The sequence below is a fragment of the Eurosta solidaginis genome, chromosome 2 (genome assembly GCF_040869045.1).
Source record: "Eurosta solidaginis isolate ZX-2024a chromosome 2, ASM4086904v1, whole genome shotgun sequence".
Taxonomy (NCBI): Eukaryota; Metazoa; Arthropoda; class Insecta; order Diptera; family Tephritidae; genus Eurosta; species Eurosta solidaginis.
In genome coordinates this window covers 275,847,763-275,862,868 of record NC_090320.1, presented here as the reverse complement: position 1 = coordinate 275,862,868, position 15,106 = coordinate 275,847,763, and the positions used below count along the sequence as shown (strand labels likewise).

General features: G+C 36.3%; 1 protein-coding gene across 11 annotated transcripts in view; it reads right to left on the bottom strand.

Moving 5' to 3' along the window:
- The window catches only part of Piezo (piezo type mechanosensitive ion channel component), a 149,801-nt gene extending 138,199 nt beyond the window's left edge, over positions 1 to 11,602 (bottom strand). For 8 of the 11 annotated variants that reach the window (XM_067768129.1, XM_067768118.1, XM_067768123.1 and 5 more), the window contains exons 1-2: positions 11,522 to 11,602; positions 10,602 to 10,958 (exon numbers count right to left, since the gene is read on the bottom strand). The gene's annotated coding sequence lies outside the window, so the exon portion shown is untranslated. The remainder of the gene's footprint in view (positions 1 to 10,601; positions 10,959 to 11,521) is intronic. The other 3 variants (XM_067768121.1, XM_067768119.1, XM_067768120.1) reach the window with 3 other exon arrangements.
- Positions 11,603 to 15,106: the final 3,504 nt, after the last annotated feature.

Sequence of the window (15,106 nt, the reverse complement as noted above, 5' to 3'; positions counted from 1 at the left end):
ATCGCGGTAGTCGTATCCCTAACGTAATCAACTGTTTATCGTTACGACGGTAAACCAAAATCCCCGATTAAATCATAAAAACAGACAAAATTGGTTAATTCGTTGTAGTTCTATAAATAGAAGAAAAACAGCAACAAAACCAAGGTTTCTTTGAAAACCGCCGTACCAAGCATAGCTTTAACACATAATTGCATACGAAGTATGCAATGTGTAAAAGATTAAAATATGCAAAAAGAAGGCAATTGGGAAAAACTTTACAACAACTAAGGCATGACGTAGCTGAATGCGTTTATAACCATTTCAACTATCGTAGGAGTCCGGGTTCGACTCCCACTCCCGGGAGAAAAGGCTTTGAAGAGATTTACAAGGTATAATCGAAACAGCTGTCGCCTTGTCCGTCCTGTTTAAATTTTTCCCAAATTATTAAATAAATTACAAAACCCAATTGGTTGGCTACGATACGGTTACGACCTTAGCGGCACCAATAATCGATTGCATTGATTCTCATAAGGTTGGTCGAATCAGCTGTTAAAAGGTTACCGATACGGTTACCGATAAAGCACCAATGTCTCCAGCTTGAATAATGTCAATAGGGACACGACATCGAATGCAAGTTATCAATACGGTACTCACATCAAGTATTTTTACCGAAATTTCTGTACGATGCTGCTGCCGAAATACTCGATGCCAAAAAGCACTGCTATAAAAGTATTGGAATCGAGTATTGAAAGTATCGATATGGTAAAGCATCTTGTCGAAATTCTTGTCCCTAAATGCCGATCGATTACTGTACCATTTGCTTTGAGCGTGTGCGATAGCGAAATCAGCACGGTGCTTCTCTACCGAAATCGATTTATTTATTGTTGGGAGCCAAAATGATGTTGCTGTGTGTCATAGAGAGTCATTCGTGTCTTTGCGTGGGCATATTCATTCCAAAGCTTTTATGATGTACATAAGTTGTTCCCTCACTTGAACCTGGGACCTCCCAGCATAGTACTTCTGTAATAAGGCGGCCTCCTCTCCACTTATATCAAGATCGATGATACCTACATTACCAGAAAACATTATGGATATTAACCTGGTGAGTGTGGAAACTCCTCATTCTTCTGAGGTGCCGTGTTTTTTCTTGCCCAATGGTTGGTTTGCAGTCAGCTGCTTCGTGCTGTATACAAATAGATTGTCCCTTATAGCAGTCCACTTCTAGTATTAATAATGAGCTTACCACATTGGAATCTGAAGTGGCTGACCATCTTTTTTAATAACTTAAGCAGGTGGCCGACAATTCAGTTAATTAATTATTAGAAATAAAAATCAACCGCTGAATCCCTACACTGTCGCCACTGGCCAAGGCGTTAAACAAGTTCCAAATAAATGCAAACTATGGAGCCGGTTCGACAGCTTCGATAACAGCCCCTGAAAAAATCTAAGACCTTCGAGAAAAAGCTTAAATCAAAACTGTCACAACTGTACCCATATCTATGGAGTTACTTTGTGATACCAAATCGCTTCACAGTATTCAGGAAGAATCAAAGGCTTTGTAGCACAATCCTTCCAACGAGCTGCCAGCGCAATTCATAGCTTCTTCAACCCAATGTCTACCTCACCTACCAGTCGCGAATCCTGTTGCTTTAGCAGGTACGGCTAGTCCCTTATACATAGGTGGAATTTTTCGGATACTACCGGAAAAAATTTCCGAAAAAAGGTCATTAACAACGATAAAAGTTACTTAAACCTTAGCGAAGCGTCACGTAGTATTTAATTTAATTTAATTTATTTATTTACTACGATCTTGAAGATCTATATAATTTAATAAGGTACAAAATATTTTTAATGTTTACATATTTGTTTCGATTCTTTTAATTCCTTTGACTTCAATTATATAATAATCTATAAAATTATTTACTAAAAAAATTTAACTACTTGACAGGTAGCGCTTTACAGTAGCTGTATAAAACCTTTCTGAATTTTTTGGTATTATTACAGTTTTTAATATCAATTGGCAGATCATTATATTCTCTAATTCCTTTGTAATATACATTTTTTTTTATCGAATTCGGATCGCACTACCGGCAAGTAAAAGTTTTTATTGTGTCTTGTTTGATAGCTATGGACCTCTCTGTTTAGTCTGACACGTTCACTTAGGTAATTCGGCAGGTTTCCCAACTTTATGTTGTGTATAAACTTCGATGTGTAGTAAGTGATGTTCTGTTTTACACTAAGCCAGTTTAAGCTGTCTAGTAAATCTTTAATTGGGGTATCATACCGTTTTCTTAATATGAAACGCATAATTTTGTTTTGCTTAATTTGTAGCCTGGATTTTTGCGAATCAGCTAATGCGAATAGGATTGTAGGACAGTAAATGAAATGCGGCTCGATAATGGATCTATAGACCAGTATTTTGTATTGCATACTAATATGCCTGCATGATCGAAACATGAACCCTATTTTTTTTTGGAAATTTTCCCTTCGATGTATTTTAGATGTTCATCAAATTTTAATTTGTCATCTATAATTATTCCCAAGTATTTTATTCGGGTTACTCTTTCTATAGGGGTATTTGCTATTTTTAGCGACACATCATCTTGAGTCACTCTAGACCCCATTATCATCCATTTTGTTATAACAATGCTACACTTCTAGTAATCAGGGGCTCGGGGGGAATATCCATAAGAAAGATGATCCACTTAAAGATGAGCCTCGAACAGCTTTTCGAAGGCAGCTAAAGAAATGGATCCGGGCAATGCCTAGAGCAGATATCAAACCCACTTTAGTGGCTTTCCTACTTAAGCATAGTTCTACACCCGTGGGAAACACCACTAAGGGTCGCGGTGGGCGCAACCTACCACAAGCTTATAGCTTATCCAACCCAATTATTAACCTCACCTACCTATGGCGAATCCTGTTTCTTTAGCAGGCAGGATGGCATTGAAGGTTTAATGTGGTCATATAAAATCGTTCCCGAAATGGCCGGGCTTGTGTAGCTTAATGGTGCTTGTTTCCGGAACGTATCGAATCTATATCCGGCAAACGACCATCAACATCACGTGGAAGACTAGCATAGTTCCGTATTTCACAAACAACTGAAACGTGCTAGTTTTCCAAGCGAACATAAAACGTACAACTCTTCGAGTCAAGAGACAATATATTCTTCTTATGAAACTTTTTACAAAACTTTTAGTTTTCTCACGAATTCGATACATAAAATGGGATGTTTTGTGACAGTAAAGTTGGCAGATACTCAGTCCATGTGTGGTTCTCATGGACCGGCCAGTTCAACCTAACCTTACTTTATTGGCTTCTTATCATTTTTAATAAAAAATTTTGTTTGTTCTTAAATCTTATCGACCTTATTGCAACTAAGAAAAGTAAAATTAAGTATTTGCCTTTACAATTTTCGATGAATAATATTTAAGTACACAGTACATATAAATACATATGTATGAAATAATGGGAGTCGAAAATGCGAAACGAATGATGATGTTTAACATTGGACGCTGTACATAAGAAGTTGAAAAAAATATTGATGCTAATGAAAAACATTACGTCATGTCTGTGACTACAGAAATATTTTATTAGCATTATGATGAAACCAGTCGAGATCGGCACACAGTGGGTAATTGTGAATAAATTTGTCTCAAAAAAATCGTTTTTAAACTTAGAGGAGTGGTAAAATCAACTAAATTAATGGTCAGTTCAACCGAAACTTCTTTCAATGCGAAAATTTCTGTTGAATTGACTTCTGTTGATTTTGAATTGACCGGTTCAACAGTCAGTTCAATCAGTTTCATTATACATACGGTTCTCCCTTAACTATTATTTCTGAAACTCTAAGAATACCGATGGAAACTGTTAAAATAACCAATAACAGTAAAGGCTGTTGAGATTTTTGCTGTACCATTGTATAAAGTAGAGAGCGCGTAAGTATCTTTTTAAAAGTACCTGTTGTATTTGCATAATAATAACAGTAAGTAGCTCTTGAAATGACCCATGGAAGCAGTTATTTCAACAGAAAAATCAGATAGATTAAGAATCTGTAATTTGTACAGAATATTACTAATTTGAGCCCGAGTAGCATCAAAGAGGCTGAATCGTTCGGTAACCGAACCCTAACCAATTATTCATTCGGACTCTAGTCTGATAACTTTTGCCAAAAGTGTTTTCAATGCACTTAAAGTTTAAGTAGAATGTGGCCAAAGGAGATTCCTTTCATACAAACATTGCAAGCGGTCCCATTATCTTTACATTTATAAAAATTATCATATCGGATTATTTTTTTCTTGTAGCGATAAAAGAGCCTACCGAAGGTTTTTGAGGGTTTTATTGATGTTGACGTGTATTTTAAATCGATTTTCAGTCATCCCTTGTTAAATTTGGTTTGGAGACAACCGGTTTCGGCTTTGCGCCATTATCAGTGTAATTTTTCTTCCAATATTTAATAAATGGATCTATACAACGAGCTTTGGCAGTTGTCTAAAATTTTTTCTTTCTTCTATTCTAATTTAAAAAAAAAATTTTTTTCAATTAAGAAAAAATTTATCATAACAATAATAATGATAAAAAATTATTGTTAGGCCTTGAGCTCGATTCGAACCCGCGATCTTAAATCAGTAGGCCGATATAACAACAAAAATTGTTAATACATCCCAGAGCACGGGGAAAAACAAGTGTCAATAAAATATGACACTATGGCAGCATTGCCAACAAACAAGTCCAATTTTCACAGCTATTCTGCAACAGATGTCGCAGTGGTGCGAATATCAATTGGCACGAACCAGAATAGAAGTAGGATTAATGAAGACAAACAAAAAACCGCTGTGGTGGCTGAATGGTTATAGCAGCGGCGCCTAAACGTTGCCGATGAAGGAATTTAGCAGTTCCCGAAATGGATCTATACAACGAGCTTTGGCAGTTGTCTAAAATTTTTTCTTTCTTCTATTCTAATTTAAAAATTTTTTCAATTAAGAAAAAATTTATCATAACAATAATAATGATAAAAAATTATTGTTAGGCCTTGAGCTCGATTCGAACCCGCGATCTTTAATAAATATATATCGTTCCAATATACATCAATTATCCCTCCTATTGGAAAATCAACAAAACAAAACGATGTTGATTTTCCTTTGTTGGATACTGATTTGATGCGTTAGATTAAGATACCAGCCCGACCATCTCGGAAACGATTTTATATAACCATGTTGAATCCTCTTAATCATCCAACATCCCCCCACTGCCAGCCCGACCATCTCGGAAACGATTTTATATAACCATGTTGAATCCTCTTAATCATCCAACATCCCCCCACTGTGCGGTATTCAAAGACTCGCCTGCTGAAAAGGTAGACATTAGGGTTGGATAAGCTATAAATTGCGCTACACAATCCTTCGAACCCCTCTCAAATCGGATTGTGAACTGCCGTCATGCGCTCACTACAGAGTAAAGAAAAAATCATATAGATTGTAAAATAAATTTTTGCAAAATTTCGGTTTCAAAATCTTGGTATATACTTAATAAGTACGTGGGCTCTGTATCATCAATTTCTATGCAAACCAGAATATAGAAGTTTACTTGATGTTCCGATAAAGAAACCATGACTGAAAACTGTACAATTGGGAGATTCACAAAAGTCTTATATTCATTGCAAAATTTCAAGTGTTTGACTGTTTCCATGGTTTCCAATATAAAATTTGATTGAAAAATTGCGCATACGACGAATAGAAGACTTTGTCAATTGCTAAAATGCTTGGCGTAGCACCATAGGCGGATCAAAAAAATCAATAAGTCGGTATTTTATCGCAAATTATTCGCTTACTAGTTGAGGAGATAAACAATTTGTCGCGCTTTTCTATATGCTTGCTAAGTTCACGTAAAGCTATCAAAGTACCCTCTTACTAGCTAACTTATTCACTGACCGAAATGCCTTAGCAGGTATTTCGTCGCGTATTAGTCGTTAATTATTTGTGAAAAGAAAAATGTTTTCACTACTTTTTAGTGTTGTTTTCGGGTGTTTTCTCTTCACAACTAATTACCGACTAGTACGCAATATAGCACCAGCAAAGTAAATTTTCAACGAAGTGTAAGTCAGATTTTACGAGGATGTACCCAAAAAAGCACTTAGAAAACCGCGGGAATTTTTTTTCGCACTAATTAGCGCATAATTTGCGACAAAATACCGACCTATAAATTTTTTTATAGGCGGAAAGTGCCTTGCTTACTTTCCTCTTTGAGTTTATTGTCAACGGCGTAATAAACTCTGAGCTTCTAGGCCAAAGCTGCTTATAGCATCAAATATTTGGTTTTGAAACAAATTGCTTTAAAATACCCCATTGTAGGGTACCGGGCGATGAACGAGTTAGGGTGAATACGACGCAACTTAAGCTATGTATGTATATTTGCGCCGACTACTTTTATAAAAAAAAGCGAAACAAATAAAATAAATAACAAGTAAATGAATTTTCTATGTATGAATAAAATAAATTTGCTTTTACAAACAAAAACTATACTTTAACATTTAATTAAACAACAATAATAATTTTGGTGCCAGGCATGGGGCCACATCTTCCCTAGATACCTAATTCGTATGCATAAATATAGAATGTATTGGCCTGAAAACTACTTGGGATTAAGTGAACATAAAAGATTTAAATTGAGTGCCTCGATTATGAGTAAGTACTTGAGAATTAATGCACGAATAAAGAAACGTAGAAACAAAGATAAATAGAAAAGCTGTGGAATTTTTGGCAGCAAACATCAACAAGTAGGCAAATGTGAAACAAAGGAAATATTTATAAGAATGTATGTAATAAATATCAGCACAATCTTTATATCCCGTTTCATAATTATGACCGCAATCTTGTTGAACTCATGAGCTCTTCCATTCAAATTGTTAATATAAACTTAGGCTCTTTATTTCTATTATCAGTGTTTGTATAGAAGAATATATGGCTGGTGTTATAATTGTGAAAGGCCTGTCACAGAAAGCACTACTACTTGGCACACAAAACCAAAAAAAATTAAATTCCTTAACGGTCAATTAACATCAGTCGCATTGCGTGGCGTTCATTCATTCGCCGATTCGCGTGTTGAAAATTATTATTTGAGATTGGCAGAATATGACGATCCATCCATTTGGCTATGAAAAATGTTTGGCAATTGCGATAAAAGCTATTGAAAAATACATACGTATTTATGTGTAGTCATATCGTTAATATGTATCTTATATAGTAAACGTTACAGCAATGCTGATAGATAGTCTGTTGGCGAAAGCGGAAGCACGCGTCAGTCTGGTAATGTTAGATAAGGTAAATTATATAGACGATAATTAGTGGTAATTCTAGATATATCAGTTGACAAATACGAGTGATTTAATTGTGCTAAAACAATATTGTAATTAATTTCGGGAAATTCCTGATAATTATACACCTTCTACTAACGTTCGAATCGCTGAACTGTTGAATAAATACCTTCAATATTCAGTATTGAAAAATGGTCTTTATTAGACTACTTTGGGAGTAGTAATTCACAAATATACTTCAATTCACAACTAATACCATGTTTAAATCAATCTGAATACTGATTCCTCCACTTGCGCTGCTTTTAAACTCTCGGTTACCTCGTTCGCCATTTCTTAGGTCTAGACGTTTCACGCACATGCCTTCTAGAACAGTTGTATCTCATGCTTGATTATTTAGCTATATACATGTATATCTGTAATTTATGTTTTTTTCTAGCCATATGCGTGTATATGTGTGAGTAACAACTTCTGCGCTTAGCTGCCGGCTACATATATGTATGTGAAATAATCTCTCTGCTTCAAGCTGCTGGTTATGTGTATGGAATATTCTTTGTTGCGTTGGACATAAGTGTAGCGGCTTGCTTTAATGTGTACATGTATATAAGTTTGGCTGCTTGCTGTTTTTGTTGTTGTGATTATTTACTAATAGCATAGTGATGCTAACGTTCGCCACAATATTTTGCCTATTGTTGTTGTTGTTGTAGCAATAAGGACACTCCCCGAAGGCCTTGGGAGTGTTATCGATATTGATGGTCTTTTGCCGGATACAGATCCGGTACGTTCCGGTACCAAGCACCATAAAGGTACTAGCCCGACCATCTCGGGAACGATTTGGTATGACCACATGAAACCTTCTAGGCCATCCCGCCCTCCCAGTCCCTAGATCTGTCAGGAGTTCTGGGTCGCCAGAGCGTCGGCAATTAATGAAACAGGATTCGCCGCGGGTAGGTGAAGTTGACAATTGGGGTGGAGAAGGTTTATATTTCGCTGGCAGCCCCTTGAGAGGGTGGCGCTTCACATCCCCTTGAATCAATTTGGTATTTTATTCGCCTCTTACGACGGGCATACCTACCGCGAGTATATTCTAAGCCCCCTAACCCACTGGGGTATATTTTGCCTATTAGTATTGAACGGCTGTTAGTTCTGAGATGGAATGTCCTAAGACATTGACGTCGGCGGAATTCTACTGTAATTCGATTTGTTACAGAATAAGACACCATGACTGTAATTGGATTTTTTATTTCCCATGCACAGGCAATCTCCTACGTTCAAGATCATAAATAAATATGAATATTTCGGCATGAAATTCGTTCAATTCGCTGAACTGATATGTGAAAGAAGACCTCACAAAGAATGAAAGTGTCCATAGTATAATGCTTTCAATATCTAAATATCACTTTATATTTACGAACCATTTAAAGAGTGAATGGGGAATAATAAATTGAAATCGGCACACATTCAATCAACGCATCGAATACGCCGCTGACCTCTTATCTCATTCAATTAGATTTTAAGATCAAGTTTTTAAATTAAGAAATGGTGCAAAAATAAAAACAATGAAATCAAAAGCGGCTTACAACTCTACGGGAAGAAGCTTCTGGGATTCAAGGGGTTGTGTAGCGCAATATATAGCTTCTCCAACCCAAATGTCAACCTCACCTTCGAGCGGCGAATCCCGTTTCACTAACAGACGAAGCTCCTCATGTAACTTGGGGGTGGGGAGGGAGGGATGGCCTGAAGGTTCAATGTGGCCATATAAATCGTTCCCGAGATGGTCGGGCCAGCACCTTAATGGTGCTGTGTTACCGGAGCGTATCGGATCTGTATCCGACAAAGGACCATCACATCGATAAAACTCCCCAAAGCCTTCGGGGAGTAACCTAATCGCTACAACAACAACAACAAGAAGCTTCTTCTATAACAATCTACACGTCACTATAGAAACTAAAATTTGATGCGACAATGATCTTTTGTTGAGCCAAAATATATGCTAAGATGATTTTCAGGATTCAAAAGAAGAAAACCTGTAGCAGTTCTGAGAGTGTTATTCCGATAGCCGCGCAAAATCGTTTAATTTGAATTCCAACGGCTTAAGGGCCTTAAACATTCTCGCAGCAGTCGGGCTAGTAACAGAATGTGCATATAATAACCAGAACGCACCGTATTCATATGCGGTAAACGATTGCCTGCATCTGTAGTACTATCGTTAACCTACGGAGTCTGCTTTTGCGGTTACAACAACAACGATACCAACGTCTACTAGCGCAGACTACGAATTTGTGGAGAGGCTTGGTTGCAAAAAACTTTCGCTCATAGACATGGACTAACACAAGCTAGATTTTTCAAAATTTCATTTAACTACACCGAAACGCCAGGAGAGGAGAAGGGAACAAGTAAATGTAAGGCAAAAGGTATTCGAAGATCAATATTTCAAGCCCAGGACCAGCTCTTGTAAGAACGGTAAATACGTTCGGATAGCCTGTTTGTTATGGTAATGGACGAAGGATGCATCACTTATTGTCGAGTTGAGTTTATTGCAGCACGATTCAGGTTGAACGAAATATTTTCGTTGTATTAACGATGATGACACCTCCCCCCCACAAGTATTTGGTGAGTGTGACTATGTTGATGGTACGGATAGGTTACAGCCCGACCATCTTGGACACGATTAATATGACCACATTAAACCTACTGGCCATACCATACTACCATACTAGATTCCAAAAATTTTCTCAAATTTACTATTTGATCATGTAACAAAGAATCATTGATGGTCACTTTTTCAAGCAAATGAAAGAGGCATGGTTCTACTTCACTATATTGCAAGCTTTAATCTGTTTTGATATCCAACCATTTGAAAACTCTGAATTCCGAAAATCCTGACGTCCAAAGTTTCAGATATCACAATAAACAATATCGATTTTTTCCAAAAATTCGTCCCAAACATGGTCCTTTCCATCTTTTCTTAATTGTGTCAAATTCGTCCTTACGGCTAATGGAATAAAATTCGATTTTTGTCGTTCATCCACTTTTGATAGGAGCTCATCGTAAACTGAAATTATATCTAAAATGCTATCGTAAAAGGGGGCACATTTAGAGTATAAGCGGGGACGCTGGGACTAATCTTCGAAATCGGACACAAATCCCCGAAAGTGGGGACGTCTGGCAACCATAAGTCAAGGCCTTTCACTGTGTAAGCACAGCCACTCAAGAAGATTGTCTTAATAGCTAAGTAAAGCTGCTTATTTATGTACAAATATTAGTACAGCCGTTTCGGGGGTATCTAATTGTATACAATTTAAGCACTCACCTTATCTTGATCTAACGCTTGAGTCGGCTAAACTTTCGATGTGTTTTCGTTTACTTGTTTTCAACTTTAAAACTTATCTAATTCATTGTGTATTGAATCAATTCAGCAGATCGCATAATATGCTATTTAGCCTTAATTTTGACATAATTATTTAACCAATTTTTTATTTTTATTTTTATAAGCTTTTCTGGTCTAATTGTTGATAGTTATTTAACACTTTGTTGTGGTTTGTATTGCACTTTTACAATTGCAAACAAAAATTTTAATTTTCACCCACACTCAATTAGCAACCTCGAAATGCCATTCGATGTCGTCGCCTGGCTTTAAATGGGTTACCAAAGTACAATTAAATAGCGCCTATAGGAAATGCACATAATTAAGCAATTATGTCACACACAATAAAAACATTGATAAAAATATAAACTAAAATATTTGTTCATGATTTCACTTGCAAACGACTCGTCGCTTTTTATTCCTGCTTTTTTTGTTTTTGATATGCGGCTTCATTGGTTGATTTGCAAAAACAAAACTTGTTTTCAGCGACGTTCGCCTTTCACTTTCTTTTGTTAAATATAATAGCGTGCTACCATGCACTGCCATTCTTTTATTTATTTATCTTTTTTTACTTTGTTTAACTTATATATTTTGATTTGGCATTGTTATATCTCATACGCCGTTGTTTTGTTTGTGCAAATATCGCCCCCAGGGAGGTAGGTACGTGTTTTGCATTGCTGGTGCGCTTGCTCCTCGAAAAAAGCGCCCTCGGCGCCGCAGAAACTTATTGAATTTTCATAACAATTTGCACAGCTGCGATTGCTTCACGCACAAATTTTTACTTAACAATTTTGTCAGCTTTGCGCTCGAAAAAACTCAATTTGACTCATACAATAGCAAAGGAAACCATTAACAAATTTAATTACCTACACTAATTGCACTTTAATTTTTTTAATTGTAAAAAATAACTTTTATTTTACCGCAAACACATCTAATCGCTCTCAAAATATTCTCGTTTCTGAATAAAATTTTACTTTATCTTCCATTTTCTAACATTTCGACGTGCTGCCAGATGTTTTTAAGGCCGTGAAAAATGCCCAATTTATGGTATGCAAGAAGAAATCTACGAGTTTACGGAGCTTAAGAGCAAAAACTGTCAAAATGAACTTTTCGGCGTTCCTTCTTTGGAACTTCATTGTTTACGATTTCCTGTCCATTGTTTTGTTGAGTTGGCTATTCCACTCAAATTATCATCATCATGATTAATTGTTGGTTTCCTCGAAAAACGGCGCCGGTACATTACGACCATTAATTGTGGACCGCTGTACGTAGTGTCATCAGCGGCACCGCTTTATTGTTAACTTGGTCCAACATCGCTACCAACTCATACCAACCCAATTTCAGGATTTTACACGTTTCTTTTTTTTCATTTCCATACATTAAAAAAAAAAAAGAATTTATCAAAAACTGTTTTTATTTCTATAATGTGGCATTTGCTTTCGTTTAGTTGGCGAATAACGTAAAGCTACACGGTAAACAACAACGCAGACTTTAAGGACTATTAGCAGACGATATTGCAAAGCCGCTATGGTTCGTTAAGAGTCTCGTTCGCCAAACCGAATGAGGTTGTTATTCGCTGTTTGACAACCAAGCTGACATTGTTGTCACTGCTAATGCTCGTAGCGAAGTTTATGACAGTTGCAAATTCGAGTGATAGTGAGGATGCTTTATTAGAAGATTGGGTGGCCGTTGTTCAGATCTGCTGCTCGAATTCTTCTTTCCATCATCTGTACGAGGATTCTGTAACCAATTTTCACCGCCTTTCATATTGCTAGCAATTGGAAACTACAACTGTTGTATATAAACATATGTCAAAGAATAAGCTGTGATACGAAAATTGTGCTAAGTGGATATAGAACTGCACTACACGTTAAAAAACCGCACAACAGGGCGTCGATTGATTTCGGAGAGACTCTTGCAATCCTAACAGAGCTAATGGTGTTGCTCGACGGTATTTGTAGAACCTTAAATTTAGTCATACCAGCATACAGGCAATTTCTTTTGCGCGGTCAAATGTCTCCTTGAAGTTCATAAAAAAGTAGTGCGTGCTAGCACTATCTTTTTCAGGCCTGAAAAGGTATTGATAAGATCCCATGGGTTTGAAAACATTTGTAATTAGTCCTTTGCTAGATATATTATATACAGCCAGAGAAAATCGAATTCATTATTGATTATTTATTATTTAAAACTCATGGGATCATATCAATAACGTTTCAGACCTGAAAAAGGTATTGATTTTTTCTGGTGTTAGGCAGGCTGAAAAAATTATATATACATACAAGGCGCGATATAACCCCAGGGAGACTTCGACTGAGCTTTTTCAATTTTGCGGCTTTTGGTTTACAATTTTTTTTAATATTTTAGCTGGCCAAGTGGAAGCTTTGGGCAAGAAGTTACTTATTAATGTGGCTTTAAAACACTTAAGAGCTGATTCATCGATCATATCTAGACTCATTTTTGTTTACATTTCTTAAGCTCGTTTTCGATAAATTTTGAGGGTGAAATATGAATATATTTTTTAAAACAAATATTAAAATATTCTCCCCGGAACGGATCGAATAAGAAAAAGAAGAAAATTTTTTCATATTACAACCATTACAACTATTGTAGCTAATTGGCTTATTTGTAAAGAAAAGCTTGTTATTGCATGCAATTTATCTCATTGAGAAATCCACTGAAATTACTCACCCACCTAAATTCCTCAAATAGCAAATACAACTCTACCGGAAAGTTGTATCTGATTCTCCTAAGCTTTATCAGATATTTTGCACACTTTATTCGTAAATATTTACGAATAATGAGTGGTGGCGGTGAAATAGCGGATGTCAACAAAAGAACTGGGGAATAAAGGCTGTGGTGAATAAAAAATTGTTATGGTAAGTTACAAATTTGGTGAAAATAGTTCAAAGAAGTTGAATAATAAATTCACCATAATTTATTTCATTTCAAATTGCTATAATAAGTATTATAGGAACTACAGTTGTAGGTTCCAAAGTTCTTGTCACTGCTATTTAAGGTTGAAAAACGTACTGGGTTATTTCTGATTTGACTAGTAGAGGGTAGATGGCGCCGTGCACTTTAAAGTGTAAGCATTAAAAACAAAACTGGGAAAGAAGTTGGTAATGCTCGCCAGACCAAAAATAGAACCTATTAGCAGAACTCTTGGGTAGACTAAGCCAAGTGATAGCTTAAATTGCTGCTAAATTTTCTAGTCATAATATCAAAATATTCACTAATTCAACTTCCGCTTGAAAGATTTTCCCTTTCATCTACGACCGATGCGTTAATCAGTTAATTAGTTCCATGTCCTTCACTAAACCCGAAAGAGCAGACTACAATCACATAAAACCAGTATACAATCTTTGGCGAGAGTTCCTGCTGTCTGCAACCGTGAAAGAGGACTTCCCAGCCCACGTTGTGCCTTCAGCTTTCATTTCCGTTTTTGAATACTGAGTTGGAGTTAGACGGAGGGTAATTATTAGGCAAAAGTTAAATTTCCGTTTTCCCTCCCACGTTTCTAATTGCTTCAGTATCTTCTTCAGCGAGTCTAGTTTTTATTTTTGAATATTGACTTACAATTCTCGGCTGTAAAGCTCTAACTCAGTAAAAAAATCTATTAATATTAAACTCTAATAGAACGTAAAAGCTGTAGTCCCCAAAAGAATGGAGTAATGAAAACTAAGGTCTTATATCTCCTCGTAAAACGAACCATCTTCAATTTGTCGAGGTTGACAGCAAGTTTACAAGTCGCCCTGCAAAACTTCGCTCGTATTTCATTTGCGTCGACAATCAGTGGATTTTATCTCCACCAATATGAATGAGTGTATAAATTTAGCCAAGTTCCCCAGGACCAACGATTGTCAAGATCTACGGCCGCTGAGAGTAAGAAATTTAAACCTCAATGAAGTTCAACATTGAGTGTAAGGATTTCGATTCTTTCTCCTCATATGTTTTGGATACATTTAAGTAGTGCACTTAAATAAAAATGCACGAAATATGCTCAACAATGAGTGACTAATGACCTATAGGAAAAGCGTGAGTCGCATGTGTCAAGTTCAATGTTAATATTTGATATCACACATCACTGAATCAAAGCAGCGGTGACATTCTCTAGCTGCTGTTTTTATTTGTTTTGCTTTTCTACCTTTTGGCAAGTTGGTATTCTGTAATCCGAATTGTATTTAACTTCAAGTAAATCCTTACTCTTTTATTTAACACAGAATTTGTTCAGTTATGATATTCCAAAGATGACTCAAGCTATTATTACTTAAGACCACGTACGTTTAAATAAATACAATAACATTAAAAAGCTTATTGTTATGGCTTATTTATTTCACGAAACTCACTAGAATCCCAGTGGTTGCTGCTTTTCATGTCAATGTCATTCCATAAGGACCCAGACAACCAGCAACAGCTGGCCCAAATGACAGTGAATGGACACATCAATATGG